The following is a 21,863-nucleotide window of genomic DNA, read 5'->3' as shown; positions in this document are numbered from 1 at the left end:
ATTAAGCACTGGTGCAAGAGACGACACAAGGAGCAACATCTAACTCTCCTGGAGGGCAAATGAAAGAGAGTGTTTTCTCTTCTCAGCTCGGGATACATGACGCTCAAATTCAAAATGTTGTTTAATCCAGAAGCAAAAAGCATTGAGGCACAATACCTTCAAATGAAATCAACCTGTGACAGAACACTGAGAATACACATCCCAATAATGTGCACATATGAGTGTGTGTTTGTGTGTGTGTGTGTGTGTGTGTGTGTGTGTGTGTGTGTGTGTGTGTGTGTGTGTGTGTGTGTGTGTGTGTGTGTGTGCGTGTGCAGATTCAGATGCAGAAAGACAATAACAAGAGATGGAGAGGAAAACATCGGGATCTCTTCATGTCTGTGCACCATCTTTAATGATTTATCTCCATGGCAAAGAGAATTGTAAAGATGTGTCTCATTGGATCAGTTGCCTCGTCATGTGTTTGTGTGTGTGTGTGTGTGTGTGTGTGTGTGTGTGTGTGTATGTGTCCAATTCTCCTCTGGTGCATCAATGATTCATCCCCAGTTTAAACAGATCCCATGTAAGACATGAGAGGATTCCAATTAACCCCAATGCAGCTCTGTTAAAGGCTGCGTGCATGTGTCAGTGTGCAGCGACGCTCCCACTCAGAACCAGGTCTTAGAGGAATGACTCTTTATCTCTGCTGCTGTTTTGCTCCTTTTAAAAACGTTTTCTGGACAAATCGTGGCGCAAAAGATACACACAAAACAATCAATTAAAATCAATCAGTGACAAAGGATGTTCCCCCCATCGGTGCTGCAGGATCAATGGGCTAATTTTGCTCAACAACCCCCCCCCTTTCTATTCCCGCTCCCACTAAAGGTTTGATTCACCCAGTGCATGCGGGTGACCTTCGCTTTGCACGTTGGAAAAAAAACAAAAAGCAGAGACGAGCGTCTGCACTCCAGATGCCCCCCCACTGAATTCCTCATTCATTGACAGAGGAAATTAGATTTTTTCTTTTCAAAACAGAAAAAATCTTCATCTTCATGCCTCAGTCGCAGAGAGAAAACCAGAGATGTGAGTGAAAGCGCATCAAGCAGCCGAGGAAACAAGTAGAACGGGAACTTACCGATGCGTAATCTTCACAGGCGCAAATATCTGGACATGAGGCCATCGGTATTCCTCCGCGGTGCTGCTCCGGGGTTTGGTGTTTCTTGGAGAATATCTCGTTTTACGTACACGATGCGGGAATCAGCTCTTCCCTGGAAAATGACAGGTGCCGATACTGCTGCTGCTGCAGGACGCAAACTCACCGCTGCTGCTGCTGCTGCTGCTGCTGCACCACGACGAGGTGGAGGAGGCGGAGGAGGAGGAGGAGGAGGAGGAAGAGGAGGAGGAGAGGGAGGGTGGTGTCAGTTCCTTCGGGATTCGCACCTCTTCAGACACAGAGGCTACAAAGTGAGGAAACAGTTTAGTCTACAAATGCAAGGATGCAGCTTGGAGGAGGAAGAGGAGGAGGAGGAAGAGGAGGAGGGTTTGCAGAACAATCTCAGCATGCACCGGGATGCTGATCAGACAGGATGAAAAACACCCTCCCCACGTGTATTCTCATGCGTGGGAGTTTGCTCCAAAAACTATTCATGAAGCTCCCGGACGTCTGCTCCTGCTCCAGCAGGCCCGGCTCCCCGCTGGGTGTAATGTGCGGTGCACTGAGTCGTGCGTGACTCACGTGTAGTCAGAAGTTTCATGTGAATCCGGAGAAATCCAAAAGTCCACGTCAGTCAAGACACACGAGGTATTTTTAATCCAGAAAACAGATTCTCTTGAAGGTGAGATGTAGTGTTTATCTTTCAGCACCATGGACAGTCACCACACACCCCACAGCCCCCCCTCCCAGGGCATTAACGAGCTGAAAGACAAATCTCCACTGAAGTCCATCACATGCATGTTATCTGCATATGGATGTAAAGAGTAGCTCCGCAGGGGGGGCCTCATGAAATGTAAAGATAACACAGACGAAAACCAATCACCGATATATGTAAAACCACTAAGAGATACACAATGATCATACAGAGAGGACAAATTACCATAAGGATGAAGGATGAAATCACAGGGATGCAAAACAACCACTAAAAGATGATCGCCAAGAGATACAAACCACAGAGATACAAAAGAGATGTCAAATTATCAAGAGCAAATTCCACAAAGTCAAAATGATCAGAACGATGAGATGCAAAACCTCAAAGATAGAAAACCACCAAAGCGATGTAAAATGACACGAAAGACACAAAACGAATGCAAAAAGACGCTAATGACCATGTAGTGTCTGTAAAGATGCAAAGATGGAAAAACCAAGCGACACAGAGTCAAAAGGACCAAAAACAGACACAAAATAACAAAATTACAAATTACAAAAATACAGACAATGTAGATCAAGAGATACATGATGACTACAGAGATGCAAAGATACAGGACGATCATATAAACGAATAAAACAAAGAAGCAGCTAGTGATTAAAAAAATATCCACAGAGCTGGACAAGATACAAAATGACCTCAGGCAAATGGTTTCTCAAACGTTTTGTGTTTTTTTCCTTGTATAGAACTGGTGAAGGGCCCATTGTTTCATTAGCCATCTGCATGTAGAATACTCACACATATGCATCTCATCTCTTTTAGACTATTTAAAGGGGTTGATCCAGTATTTATTCTACCAAATAAATAATATTGATAATGTACGGATTATCTTTGCCAGGAGCTGGAGCCTCAAACGTGAGCCAATTCATTTTCTAAATCCATCCCTGGATCTATTCCAGTCCTTTTCCCAGTGGCAGTCACAAGCAGACCAGTGTTTTGAGTTCAGCCCGACACGGAGGTGATTGATCATCCAGCTGGAGCCCTTTAATGGGTCGGCCATAAATCAATGAGGCATAAAAAGTATTAAACCGAGCCGTGTTGTGGATAATCTCAGAGAAAAGAATAACAAGGAAAAGGGAAAGGCCACCATAGCTGCCTTGAATACACCAGCACTACCACAATGTATTAAATGAGGAGGAAAGAAAATCCATGAGGACACCTGATTGGATGTGAGGCAGCCAGGCATGTTTACTGCCGCTGCCGGAACCTTTTACCGCTGTTACTCAATCTGCCTCAAGGACGTCAACGGAAACGCTCCCGTTGAAAGAAATTCTAAAATTCTCGTTGCAGCCATTTATCTGAGGACCATTTTTGTAGCATAATAGCAGGTGAGACAATGCCACCGGCCTGGTTTCCATGGCAAACCCGGCATCTCAGAGACTGGAGGTGTTTTGCTCTTTTCCAATTCTCCCTGAACCTTAGACCAGACAATGAGTGTCAGACACTGCTGGAAAAGGACCAAAATCCGGTCCCTGGGATTCTATTTCTCCGAAGACACATCTCTTAATTCTGGTCAGAGAATAAAATAATTGATTCACAGGCTCAAGGACACGGTGACACTGGATACTATAATTGAAATGTCTGTGGGTGTCAAGGGTCAAAGCTGCAACCTTCTGGCCATTAAATCTCCTCTTCTCCTCGAGATCATGACAAATCTCTGCTTCCTGTGCGTGTGCAGGTTTTCATTTCAACCAAAACAGCTGATTTTGTCCCAGAAAGACACGGAGCTGGTTTTGGGGGAGGATGTTTTTTTTTAATCTATCTCACACATGGAGCTGACTGGTGTGGTGTAGCCTGTTTTAATGAGTAATCACCTGATATATATAAAGATTGGTTACTTCCTCCCCTTGTCCAAAAGATAAAGCCTAAAGATCCCTATCTGGTAACATGGAGAGTTAACCAGCCACCAGGGGGAGATCCAGATGATTTGACTTCACTTTCAGTCTTTAGTAAACACTTGTGTTAGAGCTCTGCTACATTGAAGTTAGAACAAATGAGCAGGTGTAAACTGGCTCCACTGCTGGCTGTGTGATGGAGAATGGTTCTGTTTGTTTGTTTGTGAGTAAGATTAAGCAAATACGACTGGACGGATTACAAGGAAACTTGGATGTGATTGGTTGAGAAAGAGTCCATTACATTTGGTGCTGGTTTAGGATCAGGGGGTGGAACTAAAAGATTATAACACTTTCTATTAAATATGTGAGAGAGGGTGTTTTTTTTACATTTTCTTTATTTTTTCTCAGAGATCCAAATAAAAACCAGAGATCTTGGGACTTGGGACTTGGTTTCATGAGAGGCCTGTTGGGCCACGGCGAAGGTAAAGCTCTCAAACTATTCTAGTGATGCAGTTAACGGATCATAAACATCAGATGGTTTCTCCCCTGCCTTCACTCTCCTTGACTTCACTTCAGTGATGGTGTGAAATGATGTAAACCACCAGTAACATAACCTCAAACTGTTTATACACATAGGTTTTTTCACGGGTCTGAGATCATTCCCACAAAGAGAAGAGTGTGTTTGTGGCTTTATAGATAACACACAATCTCTCGAAGGAGTTTCTGCCTCATTGCTCCGCATTCAATGAAACTCTCCACAGGACGTCCCCCCCCCCCCTCTCTGTCTGTCTCCGCTCTGCCATCACGCACCAATCAGACGGCTGGATATCCATGGAGACTGGTCTCTGACTCAGTGTGGGAGGAGAGCATCAAGTGGTTGAGTGGCAAGCTCATATAACCCACCCCATCACGGAGAGGACTCAGCGGGGGGGGCCAGGCCAGACCTCATCCACACCCTGCAGCCCCTCTTCACTCTCCTCCCACATATCGGTCTCCCACCGAGTGGCTCACTTGTAGCGGATTAATCAATCAATTATGCCCACGAAAAAAGGCAGATGGAGGAAGAAGGAAAATCCATTTAAAGTTATATATGAAAAAAATTACTGCTCCCTTGGTTATTGCATACAGCCATGTGTTTTTGAATCAACAGATTTTGAACTTGTTTTTTCAGTTGCTTGGACTTTTAGTTTATTAATAAGGGTATTGAATGAGTGGGACTGACCTTGACTTTAAAGAAACATCATTTGCTTATAATTAAGTTTTATAACTGTGCAGCAAAAAATACAAGAAAAAGACGTCTCGTATTTTTATAATGGAATTTCTACTCAAGCTTTTTCTCTCATCAACAAATCACCGCCATTGATGAAGAAGGATTCTTATAATGACCACAAACCAGGAGACTACTGCCAAGACCACCGGAAGCTCCCATACTTTCAATGTGCCCCTGGGGTAAGATTTCACAGGACGTCTGCCGGATGCTTTATGGCACAAAAAAAACCTGAATGACAAGGATGAGGAGGAGGAGGATGAGGAGGAGGAGGAAGGGCAATGATCTCTCCGCACAGAGGGAGCTAACGTTTTCTCGCAGTGGCAGATGGTGAGATGAGAAAAGAGCCGATAGAAAATCGTGTCTATTATGAGCGCTCAGCGTCGGTAGTGGGTTAGACGGAGGCTGCAGCCCAGGTAGACGGGTAATGGGACCTTAATTATGAGACACGGGCACCAATCAGCTGGAAACCCTGCGAGATGACTTTCTCTGAGCATGGTCTCCTCAAAACTCTAATTCTTTCTTGTCAATACAGTCGTGAATGGTTTGATTTACCGGATAATTCAACTTCCCAAGTCATTAACAGTGATTTGAGCATATTGTGATGAGCGTTTAACTCATTGGGACTTGATGTACTTCTCTTTGTTGCTTTTTCCTCAAGCTGTCGATGTTAGAAAGACAGCACAGGGCTCAGACCTCCATTTTGTGCCTGACAGTCTGTTCAGAAGCCGTTCGTTGTCTTCATTGTGCGGCTGGCAGGGTGGATTGACTTCCCAGAGCATGCTGATATAATTGCAGGTTGTCAGGGGAGGAGAAAAGCGTCTGAGCGAAATGTTCTGTAATGGATGACGCGTCATCACAAGGTCCTTTCACCAGAGTTGGAGAGGAGGATGACAAATCATCAGCAACACAAGTCTGAGTGTTTCTTACCATGTTCGGGCATTTTCTCTGTTTCCGATCAGAAGCTGATACAGACAGAGGAAGGAGAATAAATGTTTAGTTGTTAATAATACACATATACATGGATATTTTGTTTATATTGATCCAGTTAGTTTTGGATTCACATTGCGATTTAGGTCGAAGACTTTTGAGTGACACACACACGCACTGTGTTGTCATCACCTATCTGGGCGTCGTCTACCTTAACTTGGCATTGATTGGTTTTTAAACTGCTGTGATTCTGATGTCAGCAAAATTAATGTCCTCTTCATTGGAACAGCATCGGGGGGAGGACTACAAGCAGAATAATTTTTCTCCCTCCATAGTTTAATGCCGTCTCAACTTTCAGCAATTTTGCTGTCTTAACCATACGAAAAAGGCTTTTCACACTGCAAACAAACGGAACCATCTTTATGTTTGATCTGGACCGAGAACCCCTCTCTTGGCCCGTGGTCTGAGGCCTCTTTCACACACATTCTGGTTCGAACTAATCTGAAAAGTCTGAAGGTCCGGACCAAACATGGTGTGAAACCGCCAAACATCAAAAAAAATAACCCTGACGGAAAATAAAAAATATGACTATGTCAATCTTTGCATAAGAATCATTACATTTTTGTCCATTTACACATTTACCATACTTACATGCCTCTTTAATTTCTCGAATAAATCTTTCATTGTTTAAGCCAAAATACATAAACTGCAGCATGAGGGACTAATTGGCCCAAAGTTCTGCTTCTCCACTGTGGTTTCCAAAAATATGTGGACAATCAAGGATATGAGTTATGGTCACGGTTGAGTGTGCTCCTGATATTATACAGAATACTGACGTAGGAACCCACGCAAGTTCAGCACATTAGACACAACATTTGTTTTCCATCAATTTTTTCTCTATTGTGGTCCATGGACAAGTTTGAGGTTGAAAACACATACCGGATTGCAAAACAGTAAATCTGTTCTCAGCAAACAAAAACAGGCCAATTGAAACAGGACATTGGTACGAAAATGGTTGTGACGCAGAGAAGCAGAGTAATATCCAGCAGATATGGAAACTGAAAGTCACACTGCGTGATAGCTCTAATTTTATAGTCAGCGTGGCTCTGTTTATTCCAAAACAGTGTGGTATCGATGTCTCTGTTTTCACCAGTATGACTCTTACTTCCCAGTCACTGCCTCGCTAATGATGACATTACAAACTCCTCCAAATGCCGTTTCACAGGTTGCGTCTAAACATAATGGTTTGTTTGGAAAGTCACACATCTGCTGCACACGTTGAAGTTGAAAGAGAGATGATTAGGGCTCATTTCCACCTCCAGTCAGGGAAGAAACACACCAGATAAAAAGTTCTTAAACCGATGACAGCCGCTGTGAGCAAGTCTGAAAGTCACTTTTTTCATTCCAAGGTGGATGATGCAGGATTTCACCACAATTTGCAAATGGTGCATTTCAAATAATTTAAAGTTTCTTTTATTATTTTTGTCACGATTTATTCAAACGTACAATCATAGACTGTATACAATATGAAACTTTGGCCACTAGGGGGTCACTCAATCAAAACTGGGAAGCAGAGTGGGATCATGGGAGTTATTGTCTTCACCGCCACAAGTAAAGTGAATATTATATATCACTCTGAACAACATTCTGCATTTCTCTGGGTTTGAACGCTTTTGAAAACAGTGTAATTCTAGTAATTTTTTTGCATTTCAATGAAGAACTGTTACATTTTATTTATCTTAATATCTCCGTTCACTCTCCAACGTTTACCCACAACATCCCCAGGCCAACAGGTCTGTGTGAGAGCGAAGATCTGCCACAATTACCACTATCCAGTTGCCGGGTTGATTAATGGTTGCCATGTGAAACACGGTAATCACTGTCATCCTGCTTTTAGACGACTAATTATAAGGCGAGTGGAGGCCAGCTGCATGACCTCCAGGCTTTGTTCAGGCAGCTGCAGTTTCCAGTGCGCTACAATGACCATTAGGCCTGCGACACTGGCTGAGATCTCATGAACCTCCTGAGGCCAGAGTACAGGATGGTTACCGAATGCTACTTGTTGGTGATTTGACATATTAACCCTAGGTTGCAATAATAATCCTCCTGAGATAGTTTGTAACAGATTGATTTCAGACTGTGAAGCCTCTGTATGACTCTTCGAGGGCATATGATGCTTTTTTTTTTATTTCATGCAGCTATAGTATTATTTGCCATGAAATTAATAAAGTACATTTTTGCTGCTCTTTGTTTTTAACTGAGCTTGGTAACTTTTACCACTAGAACCATTAACAGTCACCTCGAGCCGAGGCTCTGACCCAGTGACCGCTCAAGTCCCAGCAGCAGATCCATGCCCCTCAGGTTTATTTGAAAACTGTTCATTCACACCTGACATCTGCCTTAGCTGCACTGTGCAACTCTCTTGTGTCACTGTTGCGAGTTGTGCTTATTAATCCCTCATACATTATGCAGTTATGTTAATGTTTGCTTATTTATTTATTTTTTGAAAGCTTTTTAATTGTGGCTCTACTGCTTATCTCCAATCTTCACCTTCTGACTGAGGATGCTGTTATTCAAGTGTCTCCTGTAATAACCGCTCAATTCTCTTCTATTGTATCCAAACACACAGGCCCTCTAATCATAGTTGTTTCACTCTTATTATCCAGGCTTTTGTCTCCCGTTATTCATATCCATGTACTTATCTTCCAAGATGATATTAATATTCTCGTCTATCCCTTATTTGTATATTTAAAACCCGACTTGGGTATTTTTCACAAATCTCACAACATCATTCGTTAATTCTTTTGAAGTATTTGTTTATGACCGTAAAGGTTTTATGATTTCCCTTAATCCAAAACAACTGATCGTTTGTCATCTGTGTTTTATGAGAATTCCCCAAAAGCATTACCACCAGTCCTGAGGTGTGTGTGTCCTTTACCGTGACCATATTTTCCCATTTAAAGTCAGTGCACGGAAATCGAATTGTCAAATCAACAAAAGTCAAGAGTAAAATTGCCTTCTCATCTTTAGGATTCCTTAAATAACCAGGAAGAAGTTAGATATGCAAGATTGATCAATTGCCAATGATTTGGGTAGATGATGGACATTTTTCCAATTCTATTAATAAAAGCTGTAGCAGTTACCTACATGTTAATATGGTTAAAAGGAAAAAGCATTATTGAACATTTTCAAGGTTTTTACAATGTTGGCAGCCAGAAATAATTTCTGATTGTCCATTTAAGGAAAACACAGCTTGTTACAAAAAAAAAAGAATATAGCTTCTTTAACCGGAACGGGAGGAAACAAAGACAAACTGCATGTGAACAGTTTTTAAATAGCACAGATTCCATCAAGTCACATACAGTTTGGATACGTCTTCCGCAACATCTGAAGGATCCAGGGATGACATGTTCCTGTTGTCATGGAGACCAGTGCTTTACATATATAGCATTTGTTGAATATAAGCGGAATTGAGATCACTGTTCCCCTTTTAGATCAGAGATGAGGAGAAATCACATTATACGGATGATCAAGAGGAGACACTCACAAGCCTCTGCTGCTCTTTATTGATAGAACTTGTTTTTCTCATATGCAACAGATAGAGAATCTGTATGAGATATATATACACGACATACCATACAATACATGTGAGAGATCTACGTCTGACAGTATCAAAATCAAAATTCAACGTAAATACATTTTGGTAGCATGTGTGTGCACATGTCTCGCATATGTTTTAAATGTTCTCATTTCACAAGTTTTGCAACCAACAGGGATTTCTGAGTATAACAACTTATCAAAGGACCCAACTGACTAAAGCCGTTTTTAGAAATGCCCTCCAGGTAAAATCCTGAGAATTGGCTACGGAGTTTAGTTGCAGTTTGCTTTCCACACATGCACAACGCAGCGGGAGGTTATTTGCACGGTCGCGTTCACAACAGCATCAAATCCTCCGTGTGATTCAGGCGAGAGGTGGAGCAGCCGGGTGCAGGAGACGGAGACTGTCGTCAGCTTGACATCTTTGCCGGGGTCTTCCATGTGTGTGACACCACTTTTTTCACCAGGTCTTAATTTGTTTTTTTTTCCAGTTTTGCGTGTGTCGTGCGTCATCAATACCAATTGCTGGTGATGACATCACCAGGGAGGGGTTTTTTGAGTCTTTGAATTTTACGCTGCTGCAGGCTGAACATTTCTTCAGCTCATGTGTAAAATCAGTGGAGTGCCCCTTTAATAAGTGAACCTTCATGTTTACACGCATGCTCATAATGTGAATTTAAACCAGATTAAGGCAATACTCAATTTATTGCAGGCGTTCTGCACCTAACTAGGTTACATTAGTGTAATTAAGGTAAGAAATTGGAGCGAGCACAGTCCAGTTTACGAATCTGAGTTAGTCATGAATCTAAAATTATAAGTCTAATTTCTTTCATTTTGCACATGCACAAGCTGGTGACATAACAATTTGCATTACAAGAACATCACATGAACTCAGGTTGTTGTGGAAATCAGGTTATGCTCACCCATGTAAACACTTGAATCTAGTTTAGCAATTCCAATCACAGTGGTTGGGGCATTGCTTTAAATCACACCATTACTTCATCTTGTAATTTGTATTAATTTGGCTGATGTGTAGTAGGGAAAAGAAAGTGGGCAGCACAGGAGAAAGCAGATGGAGCTTTACAAATTTAAACTTACAGGCTCAAACACAAAGGGATACACAAGGCGTAAAAGCATTTGAAAGCTTAAAGGAGTAGATCGCTAAGTTCAAAATTGAAAAAAAAAGTGAAGGGGAAATATTATTACGACCGTAACAGCTTTTCTTGGACTGTAGATTCTGACAAAATAAGACCTCAAAGCATCGAGTCTGTGATATCCAATTTATGGTTAGGATCTGTTTCTTACAATCATAGGGTAGATTATAAAACCAGGCATTGAAGAGGACTGCACATGCCAATTATTTTCAGATTTTCCAGAGTGTGCAGTGTTGCATCGGGTGCTGCTGAGAATAGGCTCATCACGATTGTTCTGCTCCTACTCCGACAAATAACGACAATCATGTACATTTCTCAGTGGTGTAACGTATGTGAATCTGTGCTCGACACTAATAGGCATGCCAAGATCTTATTCTTCAAAGAAATGTACCAAAAGACTCTCACACACACACACACACACACACACAAACACACACACAGATCTAGATGAAGAAAAGCCGTGCGACTCTAAAGCTCAGTGATGCGAGCGAGCATGAAATGTTGGCAGGCTGCGATGTGCGCCGAAGTCTGAGTGCACACAAAGTGGAGATGGGAGAAAATCGATCACAAGGCTCAAAGGCTCCGAATCGTACAGCACACCCAGTCTGAAGAATGTGCAGGATCAGGTTCAGTGCAGGAGCACAAGGAAAATGCTGACGGAAGAAAACAGCATTTACCACGTCACTGAGGTCATGAAGATGTCACGTGAAGGGTCATTTAAAAACGTTTGGATATTACCAGCAAAAAGTAAACTAGTGTCTGTAGCATACGATCACACTGTGTTACAGACATATCATTTCCAGAACTCACATCCTGTCGGGAAACACAAAACTACAGGGAGCTGGTGTTTCCCTCATCCCTGTATACCCGACTTCATAATGCAGACAGACATTTATTATTTAGTCGACATGAGGTCGTAATGAAATCAGTGACTGTGCCCTCACCTGTAAAAACATATCACAGCAGCTCCCGGGGTATTGTTGTTGTCACGTTACATTTACGATCAGAGGACATATTCCTTCTATTTACACGCACATGAAGCCAAGTCAACTGGACTTATTATCAACACCAGATTGCGTGAGTTTGTCAATGCTAAACAGGGACTTCTAATATTTGCGTTGTGTGATTTAAAAATGAGGTGTAAATACACCTCATCAACCAATAAATCTCTATTGTTCCCAGTGGATTTCAGAAGCACGGTCACAGCACACATGTAATTCATTAAATCTTAAACTTGGGCCTCATTAACCCATGTGGCGCTCACACTGTGATGCTGCTATTTCAGTAACAGACTCCTGGGGAAACAGGATTTAATCAGCCGAGGTCACAGGGTGTCTGTGCAGTAAATACAACTAAGTGCATATGGCTGCAACCGGGGAAAATAATGAATGTGTTTTTATTTTTATCAATTTGCAGTAAAATATGCTGATGTTTATACTTGAATAAATACAACAGAAAAAACGAGCATCTCTGGTACACACAGTACTTTGAAACAATAAGAGAATGTGCATGGTTTGAATTAGTGACTAACGTTAGAGGTTGTTAAAATGGAAGATCAACTTGTTTGACCTGTTAGGAAATTTAAATACGCTGCAGAACTGGCCACCGCTGTTGTTTAACAAAAGAGGAACCATGACACATTCTCACTGCTGTTGCTCAACATTACACAAAGATTATCCTAAATATTTTGTGTTTTGGCCTGGTCTTTGTTCAAATCTGCCAATATTTAGGAATAAACACTGTGTATGAGGGCTCTGTGGTGCAGCTGTTCCACTCGTGTGTGTGTGTGTGTGTGTGTGTGTGTGTGTGTGTGTGTGTGTGTGTGTGTATGTGTGTGTGTGTGGACACACACTTGGTAACTTTGCCCAGCAGTTATAGAGTCATAGATAATATCACAGCCAACAGAGAAGTGCAGATCGAGACTATGATTGCAGCAGGACTACTTGACATATAGTATTGAAGTTATCCTTCAAAAATGTTTTTAGTAGTTTTTCCTTACTCTTGTTGAGGGTTAAGGACAGAGGATGTCACACCATGTTAAAGCCCTATGAGACGAATTGTTATTTGTGAATGTGGGCTATACAAATAAAACTTGATTGATTGATTGATTGATTTATCTCAGGAGGATTTTGACACTCTCCAGTTAAATTATTAAGAGAGTTGTGTTTTGTACAACTTGTCACTTCCACTACTTTCTCATGCCTATAACTGTTGTGTTTCTTGTAACCTACAAAACAATTTAGTGCGAGCTCTCTTTCACAACACAACAAGAGCCACAACAATACTGCAAAATTCATAACACAACTGCAAAAGTCAAACACAAAAGCCACATGATTGATGCACAACCACAACAGAAATGAGTGATAACAGATGTAGAAAATGAAACCAGTTACTTACTGTGGGTTTGTGTGTGAAATTAAAACCTGGACCAACATTTTACACGTTCTAAGAAACCAGCTGCTGCTCAAAATCGAACGTCAATTACAAGTGTTAAGGTACAGGTGTGAACTGCTGTTTTGGACGCTTCAGGCAGGTAACTTTACCGTAATACCTCTAAAAGACAATCATCACATTTTAAACAAGGGCTTTCACGACAGTTCATTCCCAAGAAAAAAAATTGACGGCAGAAAGTAACTCTGTCGTCGCTCACGTCAGTTGTGGTTGTGTCTCCGTTGTGTTGCTTTTGTAGTTACGTTAAAGTGAAGCCATTCAATCATAACTCATTATCATCCGAATGCCATGACAACCTGCAGCTCTCAGTGTGTGTGTTTGTGTGTGTGTGTGTGTGTGTGTTTGTGTTTGTGTGTGTGTGTGTGGGTCAGAAATGTCTAAACAGACTGGCTCTCATCATTTTAGTGACATTGATGTCAGATGAACAAACCCGAGAAGCTGTCACCTGTCTGGTCTGTAAAGTTCAGGAAATAAACGATGGATGGAGAGATGATGGGAAAGAAAGTGAGACAGTGGAGAGATTGTAAATTCACTTTATGTAACACATTTTTATTGTGTGATGAGGACAGCTTCAGGATATCGCGAGAAAGTCTTGTTTTGAAAACAAGTCTGTTTCTGTTCTTTTGAAAAACACTCCTCTGAGAAGGACACGTTACATATAATACACATTCACACAGAATTTGTTAATGCTACAATTCTATTTGACCTATTTTGAGAAGTTAAAAACAGATGGACAGCCCGATAGAAAGTCAGAGGTAAAGTGGCTTACCCAGACATTCATGACAAACCCTCCTGTCATGGTGATGGGTTGTCTGTTGTTATTTCTGCTGCAGACGTTCACGTTCCCTTCAGGATGAATTCGAATGATTTTGGTGTTTTAGCGCCATCAACAGTAACAGTTGCTCATTGCTCCTAGCATGACTGTTGACTCTATGGAGTATTGTGAACTAATAACATCCAGTCATCTTAAGCCTATGTTTAGCGAGATTTGAAAAACGAGGATGTGTTTCAGAGATTCTCAGGAGGGATTTAGCAAAAAGGGGGTCATGAATAAAATGGGACAAAGTTACCTGGACCCTGGACTTTGATTTTATTCAAAGCCTGTGACTTTGGAGACGTGAAGTTTTGATCTGGAGCCACAGAGAGTCCTGTCCTAACCATCTGCTGTGCTCTGAGGGCCGGGATGCTGTCAGTACATTGTGCCCCTGACTGCCCTCCACTCCTTACACAAACACACACAAACACACACAGACACACACACACGGACTTCCTCTCCTTTTCTTTCCTTCCTTGTCTTCCTCTTGTTGTCACTCCAGCTGGTGGCTTTCGGTGAAGGCTGTCAGATGCTGAGCTCCCTGGTGCGGAGGCGAGTGAGGAACAGAGGACGAATGGATGAATAAAAGATCACAGGCTAGCGATCGGCCTATTCTGTTCTCCAATGTAGGTGAAAAAAGAAAAATATTGGTGCAGATGTACATGAAATGAAAAATGTCACCTTGTCCTAGACTGTGGGAGAAAAAAAGGAGAATGGAGTGTCAGGAGGAGAAAAATATTCAGTTTCAGAAAAACACAGAAATACTTCAAAGGATTCTTCAAAGCATCTTAAGGTCATGTAACACAAGAACTGAAATGACCGTTTTTTGTTAGATTTTTGCCTCTTTGTCATCAGATCAGATGGTAAACAGTCAGTGTCGCTGTGCTTCATATCATTTTACCTGATATTTTCTGTGGGCAAACATCAATAAACACAGCTCTTTGCCAGTCACCTCAGTTCAATGACTAACATGTTCATTCATTTGCTTTATTCCTAACAAAGCCTGAAACTCCCTTTTTCTCTTTTACGTGTATGTGTGTCAGTCATGTGAGGTGTTTAAGTGCCTGTCACATGTTATGTTAATTTTGATCCATATACTTTACTGTTTTATTCTTTAGTGGATGTCCAGAAATGAAATGAAATTACATATTGTGGTTAAATGAATGTACTGGACTATCTTCAAAAGTGATGAAAAGTCAATGTTGTGCCCCGAAGAGACCAAAAAATCTGTGAAGTAAAAGGAACCAATCTCCTTTTAAACTCAGTCTAATATGGTGGGTTAAAAACATAGCTTCCTAAATGATTTTGATTACAAACATTTGATTCCATAAATTATGTAAACCACAATACCCTGGTGCTAGGTTCACTTAAAAACAGAAGTACACATCCAGGTATTCTACTCAACCAAAGTTTTTCTAATATGGTACAGTACATATCTAAGCTCATCATCAGAAACCAAAGACAGCTGCATATTGTGTTGCTGTGTTCACAAGCCTATATACAGTACATGCACAGACCAGTGAACCCAAATCCTAATTTCTAGTATTGCAAACCTGTGGCCTTGCCAACCTCCAGCTGGTGAATCACAGGTTACGAGTGATTGGATTTTCCATTCAAAGTCCAAAAACCTCCTGTTCACACGCAGCCATCCGCACAAAAAGAACCCATCATCCCCGGCGATCACACAATTTGCGCTCAAGAGCTCAATTTGGTAAAGTCCTCTGTGTAAACAACACGCCCCCCCCCCACCTGCACTCCCCTCAAAGTAATTGTGTGCTTTTCCCCACCCTGAGGTCCACCATGCTTCGTCCCTGTGGTTGAACGTGGAGCTCGCCGTTTGTAATTAGCCGGGTTAATATCCCGGGCAGCATCACTAAATTAAATCTCCAACTCCACTGCGATGCGGCTGAGTGATGCACCTGTTCACTGTAATTACAGATGCAGCCTGGGAGTGAACTCGTAATGAGTTGGGATAGTCAAGGTTGAATCACTTTAAAAGCCCCTCCCACCACTTACAGCCACTAATGTTTTTATCCGTCTACATGCAAACTGGAGTCAACAGAATGAGGCTCTGGAAAACACACATGATTCTAAAGCTGCAGAATAACTGTGAATCAGCTTGAACGCCGTGAAATTCAAATGGTTTTTCGATCCTTATTGAGGATAAATTCCAATAACTCATGTTGGGCTGGCATTCAATTTTGCAAAGACATATCTATTCCCCAGATAATGTATCCTGATTACTTTGGGGATCCTCTTCCTCTAGCGCCACCGCGAGGTTGTTACAATGTGTCATGACAACTATTGGCAGGTTTGCCCTGAAACTTGGTTCTGACTTCTGAGAGAAAATCATTTTATAGGAATTACATTTGGCTTTGGCAATTGCTTTGTCTGTCTTTTTTTAAATTTAGCACCATAACCTGGGTCAAAATCTTTATTTAACACAATTTGATTTATAATGAAATCATATTGAGAGAGTTAGCATTTGGCTAAAATAGCAATTGTGCCAAAGTGGAGAGTCAAGGGGGCGGGTTGCATGATTTGAGACATTTCTCAATTTATACGGGAAGACTTTGTTTAACACACTCTATTCAAAAAGGCTAAAACAATATCCAAATTGACAACACGCCAGTGTCAGGCACACATCTGTCTGCAAACTAATCAATGTGAAGTACAGATTGACGCAGTCCACATGGGTGATGACAACAGGACCTACATATTTCAGAGAAAAGTCTCAAGTCCAATCCCAAAATTGCAATGTGAAACAAAAACTATGAACCTTGGTCTGAATTTTCAGGTGTGAAAACAACCTTTCCAATATCAAACTGACAAAAGTAGATCTGGACACGTCCTACATGCACTTGCTCTATGCATTAGTAACCCTGACACTGATCACTGGTTATTATCAGTTGGAGTAACAGGTATCTACAGAGCTATTTCATTAATTATTTATCTAAGGGACTGGACACTTTCTCAAATGTTTGCAGTCTGTATTACATCACAGTAAGGTCTCCATCTTAATTGAAATGTCCTCCAATTTGTTTCGACAGTCTTCCGGCGTGTAAACGAATGCTGTTACACCATCAACCTTTCCTGCCGCCCTGAAGTCCTCGGCGACGAATCCCACGCTCTCAGATCTCCTGCCGCAATTTTCTCCAGCCCCTTTGAGGCCGGCTCTCTGTGTAAGTATGTGCTTAGGCAAGACGGCCTCCTGCACTAATTGAAGTCAATGACACAAGCTGCAGGGGCGCGTGAACAAATTGTGTCTCCATGGAAACACATGCTGGAAAGTGTGTCCACAGAGGAGCATGCAGCGCTACTTTGGAATGACTGTATGCACACAGAGAGAGATAGAGAGAGAGAGAGAGAGAGAGAGAGAGAGAGAGAGAGAGAGAGAGAGAGAGGGATAGAGAGAGAGAGAGGGATAGAGAGGGATAGAGAGAGAGAGAGAGGGCGATTATCAGGCTCAGACACAGAAATGAGGACTCTTGACAAAGCTTCATCCTGCAGACATGTGTGACCTCCTGGAAATGGGATCAAAGACAAAAACCTGAGGTGCATTCATGATCCACGTCGAATGAGTCACGTCTGATGAATGTAAGGGAACAAAAGAAAGTGCACAAGAAGATTGGAACATTGGAAGAACAACCTGACCCGAACTCAGACGAGGAGAAACAGGAAAAACTTAAAGTGAAAGACAGATCCAGCCCTAAACTAGATTAAGACTAGTAACATACAAAGTTATAATCAACCAATAGAAAACAACAAGCAAACAGTTAAACATTTTGATTTGAATTGTTCATTCATTAGCATGTTTACAATTAAAAGCAATATATAAAATCATCATCTGCAGTTCAGTGACAAGCAGGAGTCGAGTGTGTCCTGAGGGGAAAGTGTGTGATACGATCAAAAGCTCCAGAGCAGCTCCTGGATTTAAGGATTAAGGATCGGTCTGAAAATTCCCTCATTTAACCAATCATCCCGCTTTATACTCCTTCCTCTTGTCAGCTGTAATAAAGCTCTAATGAGATCATACTTACACAACACACAGTTAACACTTTGTGCCAGTTGAGGCCACCTAGTGTCTTCTGGCTCAATCCCACATAGCATACAGATGTGGGTCACTTCAGGCAATGATGCAGCACCTCTGGCCTTCCTGTGGCCTGGATGTGAGCCGAGAGTCGCCCACTTGCAAAACAACAAATGCCGCCTAAATATTAAATAGGGAAAGTAAAACCCCGAATACTGAGTCTCTTGACTGCCTGTTGTGCAGCGACACGTGCAAATCACGCAAAAAATAACACAACTTGTTTATGCGGACACACGTCGTCTTCACATGTGCAGACGTGGTTGTTTTCCTGCAGAGACTTTCCTCCTCTGGAGCCTTCGACATCATCTTGTCTCAGGGATACTTTAAAAATAACATCTCTGATCTTTTGAAATGTTGTGGGCAGAGGTTGCTCTAACAGAGTTGCCATGGAAACAGTGGCCATCAAGCGACCATTTCACTACATACCTCAGATAGAAGAAAGGCTATAATGAACAAATATGCCCACCCACCAACCCCCGGCCCCCCCTCCTCACCCACCATGCTCCTCTCCCTCCTCCTGCTGCTTCCTTTCTATATGTGACTGAAGAGCATGTGGATCTGTGGGTGGATCAATGTATGATTGGAGAAACAAATAAATAATCACGGCTGAGCTGCGTTACATCAGCAGAGACTCGCACATCTAGATGAACACACATGAAAACACATGAAGACACATGAAGACACATGAAGACACATGAAGACACATGAAGACACATGCACACAGCACATATGGGACCGATTAACCGTCCGCCGCTGCTCTTCATGGATGTGCTCTGTGTGTGGAGCAGCCGGCTGCTGGATCTATATCTGCAGCTCTTAAGACATCCGCTGTAGCAAGGCTGACGTCGCTGGCTGAGGAGCTGCGGGGGGGGGGGACTCCAGACACGTCGAGTCGTAAAAGAGCTAGACAGGGATAAAAACAATACATTGTGTCTTCATGTGATGCCTGTGACAAAGACATAAAAGTAGAAATGTACATGTAGGAGAAGCTGATCGCTCTGCTCTGCCAGAAAAAGCTGCAGTGATGATGCTTCAGTCGGGGGGGAAACTGCAGAGAGACACAGTGATGTGGTCGCCATCGTCATGACTCATAGCAGTCGCTCAGTGTGGAGAATAAGAACATTTACTCAAGTACTCTGAGATCTGGACTTACTCATACTTCATACTTTATACGTCTTCTCTTCTACATTTAACAGAACAGACATTCTACTACATTCATTTGACAGCTGTATTTACACTGCAGGGAAAGATTTGACATAAAAACATGTGATGCACTTTTAAATATATTAGTTATTTAGATTAAATCAGTGACTCCTCACATTTTTGGGGTTGTAGTATTCAGAGAATATCTGTCCATGCTGCTGTCACCTACGCATCACAGGGACGATATGCAGAGACACAGGGGAGAACATGAAAACTTCACACATTGAGCAAGGATTCAAACCAAGAACCTTCTTGCTGTGAGGCGACCGTGCCGCTCGTCCACAATGCCGCCCTGACAGTGTCCAATATTAAAAAAGAAAGCAAAGATCAATAAGTAGCAAACAGACTCATTGTTTTTGGCTTCTTTCCAAGCAAATTATTCATTTCAAGATCCCCCAGATTTCACTTGTGACACGTTGGAGAAGTGCCAACCTTTAAAATGTGAATCACTGGAAAAACCAAACTGTGTGTTATATAATATATAACTGTATGTAATTACAACTAGATCCACGTCCTGTCCAAGAAATAAGTTCAGCGCATAACCCTGCATGGATAGGGACTTTTTTAATTATAAACATTAAGCATCACATATATTACCTTTGGACGGATCCAGACCAACGACCTACTTTCAGCCTTTATGACAAGCTGAGCTAATTCCCTGCTGGCTGCAGCTTTGTGTACAATGTAGGTATATATATATATATATATATATATATATATATATATATATATATATATAGGTGTCAATCTTCTCATGTACAACAGGTAGAAATGTTCCCTTTTCGGCACATTTTGTGAGAACAGTTCCATACATGTGTTTACCTCGGCCAAGGAGGTCATGTTGTCACCCGTCTGTTTGTTGGTTGGTGTATTTGTTTATGACCAGTGTTACGCAGACATTTGTGAACAGATTACAACCAACGTTTGTGGGAGGATGCGCTGAAGGCTCAGGGAGAAAAGCATCAAATTTAGGTGGGGATACGGATCAGGGGGCGGATCCAGGATTTTATTTTTTACTTTCTTGAACATTTTCATAAATTTTCCCAGAGAGAAATAACAATAAATCTAAGGATCTCCGTGAAAAAAGGCACATTTAAATAACTGATCTTCATCTCCCTCTCCCCCTCAAAGAATCAGGTGAAAACTCGAGACAGCGTGAAGTTAAAAATAAATAGTTAAAGGTGGGGGAGTCCTGTGGAGGGGACAAGTCATGCTGTCGGGGGGGGGAGTCCCTGACAGGCCGGCAGCTTGTGATGGAGGGTCCCAGTGCAGAGGAGCCGTAACCATCAGGGTGAAACCATGTTTGACAGGAGCAAACTGTCTGAGAGGGGACCGACAGGATCCGCCATGACCACTCTGGGGGCCCCAAGGCCTCCAGAGAGAGATTGTCGAGAGAGGAAAACACATACACACACACAGTGAGGGGACAGGTGGAGGTAAACACTCACAAACACACACACACAGACACACACAGCAGCCTGGCTGTGAGGGTAAACTCACAGAGCAGGGACACAGAGGTGAGTTCATATCAGCGCTCTGCCCTCCGCACACAGAGCGGCTCCCTCTGACCCATCTTTATTCAGTTATGATAATGCAGTGTCACGCAGGCACAGATTATGTTCAGGTGTCTGAGGGGTAAGTTTAAATAGAGGATGAGAGCTCTCGCACTGGGAGGGTTACTGTCGACAAAGCGCTGCCTGAGATTCGGTCTTTCGGAGAATTAACTTTAAATCTACCGTTCGAGGGTTTGGTCCATTTCTGCAGTTTTTTAAAGCTCACTGACTCTGAGTGTATGTGACTTGGCCCTGACTGCAACGTTTCAGATCTTGGGTCAGGGTTGTACAACACTTCTACAGTTTGTGATTTGACAGAGGTCCCTGGTGACAGTTCAGTTTGACTTCCTGTTTCCGTTCCTTGTTTGAAATCTAAACCAAGTTTCCCAATCTCTTCTTTGTTGGAGTCCTCACATTCTTTGAGCCGGCAACAGGTTCATTGTTGCATATTGAACTAATTATACAAAGTAATAGGAAAATCAAGATGACAAACATCATGAATCATAAATGTAAAAAATTGAAATTCACAACAAAAGTATGTCCAATAAAAATATTAAGTGGAATTGGCTGTGTAGAGTTGAGATCAGTGAAGAGAACACCACTTCACACAAGAACACTTCGAATGATTTATGCCACATTTCGGGCCGTTAAGAGACAAATGTGACGAAGCTCTCTGCACGTTCATCGATCCTCTGTGGGAAGTTGTCGCACAACGTCTTGTGTGTCCATTGTTCAAAGTGTGGGAGACTTCGACAAGCTGCACGGCAACGACAATAAAAGTGTTTCCCCTTTTGCAACAATATCCTGAACTGAGGAGGAAAGAAAGGTTGAGGCAAGTTCATCATGCTTTAAGAGTGTGTGTGTGTGTGTGTGTGTGTGTGTGTGTGTGTGTGTGTGTGTGTGTGTGTGTGTGTGTGTGTGTGTGTGTGTGTGTGTGTGTGCGTGTGTGTGTGTGTGTGTAGACGTTGTGGGAACTGATGTTGAAGATGATGTGTATTTTATGCTGTGAATGCAAGAATGCAGTTACTTCTGCATACTTATGTGTATGAATTACCCCATCTGTGTATG

The sequence above is a fragment of the Limanda limanda genome, chromosome 13, assembly GCF_963576545.1.
Source record: "Limanda limanda chromosome 13, fLimLim1.1, whole genome shotgun sequence".
In the NCBI taxonomy this organism is placed as follows: Eukaryota; Metazoa; Chordata; class Actinopteri; order Pleuronectiformes; family Pleuronectidae; genus Limanda; species Limanda limanda.
This window is presented reverse-complemented; position numbering follows the sequence as displayed.